Raw genomic sequence first — 7,544 nt, 5'->3', positions numbered from 1 at the left:
GACTTGACATAAAACCCCTCCCCAAAAAGGTATGACCTTGTGCTGTAACCAAAGACATACAGGAGATGGGTAGGAGGGAGGGAGGGGCTTTGGGTGGAGTTCGAGAATCAGGTGAAAGGCTGGCAATAACATGCAGGCTGAACTGTAGAGACTCCACAGAGGACAGATGGTGGGAGCATTCATGAGAGTGATGACGGGAAGAGTGACCACATGGTAGAGGACCCAGAGCACTGTGAAGACAACAGCCCACAGTGGAGCCAAGGTGTAGACATTACCAACACCTTACGTGGTGACACCATGGCACTGGAGACCTAGACGGAGCCTCTGCGACAAGCGTCCGTGCCTGAGGACTGAGGCAGAGGCTGGTGTTTACTGAGGAGCAAGCCGGGTGGAAGGAGGAGCCTGCTGATGTCACAGGGTGGAGAGACGGAGCACAGTGCAAGGGTCGGATTTCCTTGGCACAGCAGGGCGACAACTGACCAAGGTGAAGCTGGAGGGACAAGGGAAACCCGTGGGAGCAATAAGGCAGAATAGGTCTCTGGTGGAGCTGATGGTTGGGAGGAGCCATAGGATCAGAGAAAGGAGGTGGAGCCACAGGATTCTCTTGCTCAGGTGAAGCTGGTGACTTCATGACCTGAGGATTGTCCACGTTGAAAGGCATCAGGTGAGAAGACGAAGGGCTACAGAAAACAAGCTGAGACAGGGCTGGAGGACTGGCAGTATTAAATAGTGAAGATGGGAGAAGGAGGTGGGCAGGACCACTGATAACAATTCACAGTTTCCTACAGGGTGAAAATTCAGTCTCTGTGCTGGCTAAAACCAATGATGATAAAGAAAGAGTACTGAGATCAGGGTGGAAGGCTGTTTTACAGTGTCCCCAGTCAAAAAGCCAGTCCTCCCCTGTATCAATGTCAACCAGAATTCCCTCAGGGACGGATGTTGCCGGCTCACCCCTGGTCAGACTTACGTTGGGGCTTCTGCTCCTTTGTGTTAGTAGGCACTGTTGTCACAGGTGCTGAGTGGGAAGCCCTCCATCAGAGGGAACTTAGTCGTCTCCATGGTAATGGGTGTTTGGTTGGCTATGCTCTGGGTCTGGCTGCATGAAAACTGTGAGGTGTGGCTGGACGAGGCTGGCTGTCATCCTCCGCTTCGCCCTCTGTGAATGCAGATCCATTCACCCACAGTGCTAAGTTGATGTAAGCCTCCAGGGTTCAGCAGGGATGCCGCGGGTATGACGAAGCGGAGATCTTCGTCCAGTCCACACCAAAATCAATCTATCAAACAGATGTCGTTCGCAGGTGGTATGATGGCAGAGGTTGAGGAAATCATCAACGTTTACCTATAGGTGTAAGAATCCACCTGCCGGCCCAAAAAGCAGAATCCAGCAGCCTGGTCAAAGGTTTAATCCTCTGGAGTCGATTAACGCTTATACGTGTTTTGGGGTATTTTCTCCTGATAACCCCGAAAAGAACTTAAATTACACTTTCAGTTTTGATCGTACAGATAAGAGCAATACATCAATCGAATCTGTAAAGGGTCTACTTTTTTGTATACAGACATAATAACAACAAAACTTTGTGCATTTATAAAATAAAGATAACAAACAAGGAGTGCTGTCTGCAGCCTTTGTCTGCTCTGATCTTCAGTTACAAATGCGTCATTAAAATGAACTGCAACTCAGTGAATAATCAACACAGAGACATGAGAGAGACATCTATAGAAAGCCTGACATGTCTACTTTTAAACTAAACAAGTGCTGCCGAAAACAAATATTCTGTGATAAAGTAATCCATATGAAAACAACGCTATGTCCGTTTTTTTTCACATCTCCCTTCATTATCTTCTAATGCGACCACGCCCCCCGCGCTGAACGCGCTATTGAGATGATAATGTTTCACTGAAGCGCGCGGCTTGAATACGCCACACAACAGAAAGACAACGCAGCGAGATTGTTCTTCACTTAGTTTTTTTTATTTTACTGTTTGCTTCGCGATGAAGGAATATAGACCTAATTCACCCCAAAAGGATGTTGATGTGGTTGAGGATTTGAGATTTGGATTTCCTCAGAAAAAAAGGAGGATGAAGCACTTTATTCAGCAGAGATCATAAACATGAGCAAGTCTCTTTTTTATTTATTTATATACTTGTACTAGTTTTCACATAACGTGTAAACATTTTACTAGTTAGACTTTTTCCAAAGACTTTTTCCAAACTATAATTCCTCACTAAATGTCTAATCACGTGAAATATTATGAAGTTTCAATAACAATATACAACTACTATACCATTCAAAAGCTTGATGTAAATAATATAAATGTACCAATAAATGTAACTGTAACAAATGAAACAAACAATGCTGTTCTTTCAATTTTATCCCCCCTAAAAAACCTGAAAAAAATATTCTCAGCTCTTTTCAAGATTAATAATAATAATAATAATAATAATAATAAATGTTTTTATATTTTTTTTTTTTTTTTTTTTGTGTAGAAAATAAGATTGTTTAAAGGATTTCTGAAGGCTGTGTGACTGAGTAATGATTCAACAAAAAAACAATTCAGTTTGAAAGGTCCGCTTTGATTGTCCTAGATAAACTGTTTAACTGCACTCACAAGTGAATATTAAACTATGTTGTGGGATAATTAAATATATTCTAAATAAACTACAAACATAAATTATATACATTTATTTTGTCTGCACATTCTTTCTTGTAACTCATCCCTCTCAGTGACACAGCTGGACTGAATGGCTTCATTATGCAGCTCATTATGCAGGCCTTTTGTCTTCTCAGGTGTGAATTCATGATAGTTGACAACTACGCGCATATGACTTTTACAACAAAACGTGTCTTAGAAAATTTAAATCAATATAGTTTTTTCTGTAAGTGAGTAAACAAGATGATTTTCACATAATTTAGAAAGAAAAATTCTAGGAGCTACAAGCTCCAGTTCCCTCAAAAAGTCTCGGTGAACCACACTGTTATGTGTATTGTGTTTTAGCTGATGCCTGATTCAAGTGATTTAAATTTTTAGTTTTTTCACTAACCCATCGCAGTAACCTTTTTTTTTTCTCAAAACACACAATCATGTACGAATACATGCTGCTCACATATTATTATCGCCCAGTTTGTGTGCTGCATTACCAGTGAGATTAGACTTTAGCCATTTAGATATTCTATAAGAAACTGAAAACAAAGCACAAATTGTCAGGGCATGACAAAACTTTCTCCATAGCCCCCAAAAATTACCACTTAGACCTCCAGAGGTTAAACCCGGTATTATACACCAATAATTGAAATTAAAACTGGGATTTCAGAATTGGCAAAGGAGAACTATCTAATTAATACTCCACAATGATATCTGTGATCAGCTTTTGATGAGTAGAAATTGCCTAAATTTATATGATGCTTCTGACCGAAAAGCATCACATGTTGATCGATTGTCCATGTTCAAGGCAGCTTTAGAGTACGCTCGTGTTGCTAGAGTGAGAGCCGAGAAAGCAATCTCGCTGGTGTCTTTGATGTACGAAGCCAGTGGAATTGATGTTAATAATTTCGTTATGCGCAAATATTACTTTAACAGGGTAACTGTTTTAGAATAAATTTACTATAAGAGAGTCGTGGTAGTGGAAAAAAAATGGACTGATTGTTATTTCTAGACTTTTAATGGCATGGCAGGAAAAACTGCTATAAAACTAAAACAGGAAAGTAACGAAATGGCCTTAGATTGTGTTCAGAGTGCACGCACCTGAAGAACATGTTTCACCACAGAAATGAAGGAGAAAGTCATAGCAAACTCTAGTCTGTATTTAACACTCCACCACTCCGTCTGGTAGATCAGAAGGAACGTGAACGAACACAGGGGAAGAACTTAGACTTACACTTTCCGCTTCTGTGAACTCCGAGCACCGGTTCACAAAGCAGGAACACATGGAAGAATAACTCTAAAAAGTTCACACGACCCAAGCATGACGCTAACAGGATGAAGCGACCTTTATATTCAGAGAGAGACCTCCTAAGGGTATCATTAGAGGTGCCCAATATATTAGAACTTTCAAGGCATGTGTATGTATTACTTACCAAATTATAGTACCATTCTACTTACAAATGATTATTGTACATGTTATTAAATTTTCTTTACAGCAGTCAGCTGTCTGATTTGTGTCGTCTATTAGTAACGCAAGGGCTCTGCTAGTTGCACCCAAATCTGGTATATCTAGAGGACAGTTTACCTTCTCCTTAACACTGAGTATTCTCATTTAAATCACTTTGGTTGTCTCGATGGGTGAATTAACTGGTCCGCTCTGCACTACTAATGCGAACAGAGCAAAACCCCACGCTTCTGTGAATGATGATGTAAGGGTTTATCACCACCTTAGGACAGGAATGATCATTTGGTGTTTTGAAATCACATGAACAGCTGCTTTCAGCAATGCTTTTTGTCAAGAATTATATTTTATCTTTACACAAAATACATTATAAGAACGACTGTTGTCCACTATGAGTATCATTTATGTGATATATATTTCAATAGAATTTCACAATATTGTTTGTGTAGACGTGACACAGAAACCTCCTGATGGGACTCCTTCTGATTGTGGAAGCATCGCTCAACAAATGACACGAGGGGGACAAACTGGATTTTGGACAGTTGTATAGATGTGCGTTGAAAAATAAATACACTACGTGCATAATACCCGACCGGCGCTCTTTTAAAAATATTCTGTACCGGTGAAGATGGGACAGCGTGAGTGAATGGTGCAGAGGTGCTCAGAAATGCCTTGATTTAACCCTCTGATGGTCTAGGGGGTTGTGGGGGCCTGGAGGAAATTTTGACCCTCCCCTGACTTTTGTGGCTTTTTTCAGTTAGCTAGACAAGACTAGATACATAGCTAAGAGATGATAATTTAAACACGGTTACTCGCCGCGACACACAATACTGGCGTCTACTGAGCAATTGTCACTGAAATCAATTAGCTGGAACAGTGCCCCTAAAGCAGAAAAAGCAGGGCAATCCACTTCAGGCATCTGTAGGACAACCGTTTCATTAGTTTTCAATCCCCTTTTGCGAATACTCCATTGTCACATCCTGCATCGAATTCCTGAAGCCGAAATGGATTGTCCACCCACACACACACAACACGCGGCCACCCTCTAATTACACTCACCTTGCAGACCTGACGACATACACACGGTGCACCATATCAAGCACAAGCACAATCACTCTCATCATCGGGGTGTAAGGTTTGTTTAGGCCCCGTCTAGCCTTTCTAGTGGTTTCCTGTGTTTGGTTCTTCGTGTGGTGCACCTTTGGAACTTGCCCTCTCAGATTATTCCGACTCTGATGCTTGCTTGCCTGCCCCGATCTCTGCTTTTGTCTGTTTTCAATTCCTGGTTATCCCTGACATACCTGACGCCATTCCTGATTTCTGCCTGTCTGACCACCTCTGAACATAAAAGTAAATACTGCAATTGGATCCGAGGTCGTCTCTGAGAAATCCTCTAACAGAAGACTTCGCGCGCTCAAGATCCAGCAGCTTTTAGAGTATGGACACTGGCCAGGTATGGATATGGCAAGGCATCATATTAGCCCTCAAGCAGGGCACTGGATCACTCGAGGAATATGTACTAGGTAGTACTTAGACCTCACTTATTTCTTTGATCTGCAGGTTTGTGGCTGATTAGATTTCTTTTGTGATGGACTAAACAATGAACCGCTAAAGTCACTGATTAATCAGTGGTGGGGTCCCAGGTCATCAGCAGTTGGTCAGTTTATAGACTATGCATTGCTGATTGTGGGCTCTGCTATTCACTGTGGGGGAAGTATTGCGGAGGCCCACGACGCTACTCACTGATTTCTGAATGTCTGACCACTCTTAAATAAATACTGCAATTGGATCCCGAACCATCCATGTCTCTGAATCCTCGTAACAACAATACATATGCTTAATTGGCATGTGTTTTTTTTTTTTGCATGTACATGATTGGTTTTTGAGAAAACAATGTTTATGCCGTGTGGGTAGTAAAAAACTAAAATTTTGGTGAGTCACTGAAATAATGTCATAAAAACACATACAGAGATTTGTTCATAAGACTATCAAAACTGTTGGAGCTTATAGCCCTAGAATTTTTGCTTCAAAATGATGTGAAAATCATCTTGTTTATCCAGTTCACATTAAAACAATAGATTAATTTAAAATTTCTAAGACACTCTTTTGTTTTTTTTAAAAGGGCATATGCAGTAGAGGCATCAACTATCATGAATTTTTTGTGTGATTCACACCCTGAGAAGACAAAGGCCCGCATAAGTGAGCTGCATAATGAGCCTTTCAGGCAGGTGAAACGACGTGACGAGAGGGAAGAGTTACAAGAAAGAATGTGAGGACAAAATAAAGATTATATATTTTTATGTTTGTAGTTTATTTAGAATAATATTTAATTATCCCATAAAATAACTTGAGATCCACTGCAGAGTGCAGTTTTGTAAACAGTTTATTAGGAAAAACAATCAAAGCTGAATTTTAGGCATCATTCCTCAGTTAACACAATCTTTCAGAATCATTCTAATATTCCGATTGTGTACTCAAAACATTTATTATTATTAATTTAAAGAAACAGCATCGTTTGTAACAGGATTAGTTGTATTTATCATCTATTTGTGTGCTATATAATTAATTACACAGTAGGTTTGACAAACCAAAATGGGTAATACCACCACACCTTAACTGCAAGCTCAGTCGCGTGTTAAAAATCATTCGCGAACAGCTACAGCCAGGCTGGTGCCAAAGGGCGGATTGCACGAACTGAATGTAATTGTTTAAAATGAAAGGAAGACGTACAACAACAATAAACTCACATTATAATATACATTATAACATCCTTAAAAGCCCATGCAAAAAATAGGATAGTCTTAGGCTACACTCCACACAGCATTAACAATAAACATATCACACCAAATTACAATAAAAATACATAACCATACACCACACACACCGAACCATAAAGATAACACAACTAAGAGTAATATATATATATATATATATATATATATATAATATATTACTATATATATATATTGTGACGGGACGTTGAAGAAGCACCCACGACACGAGGATCAACGCGTCGTCCTGTCCCTGTGGAGAAGTGGGAGATTGGGGGCAAGGGCGGAGGGGGGAGTGGAGCCTGACAGACCTGCGAAAGTCTGACCATATCCTCGAGTCCATCGGCAATTCGCGATTGGCCGTCCCGCCGCCGGTGTTGTGTCGCGGTGTGAAGTTGAAGTCCTGGATGCGCGAGGAACCGACCGAGTTCACCCTGGCTTTGGTGTCCTTCGCCCTGGGCGCATCCACTGTAGAGGGCACGAGGTGGTCCGTGTATCACGTGGTGAAGCTGGCCGGAACCCCGAGAAGGCACTCAAAGGTGGCGGAGCTCCAGAGACTGCCCACATGGCTGACCAGTGCCTCCTTCGCTTTCATCGTTCCGCTAGGTCCTTCCGGCTGATATAGATCACCGGGTGTTCCTCCTGTCGATGACCTGGGAGAGGACGGCC

This window comes from Cyprinus carpio, chromosome A12, assembly GCF_018340385.1.
Source record: "Cyprinus carpio isolate SPL01 chromosome A12, ASM1834038v1, whole genome shotgun sequence".
NCBI lineage: Eukaryota > Metazoa > Chordata > Actinopteri > Cypriniformes > Cyprinidae > Cyprinus > Cyprinus carpio.
The sequence above is the reverse complement of the archived record's forward strand: the minus strand, read 5'-3'. Positions refer to the sequence as shown.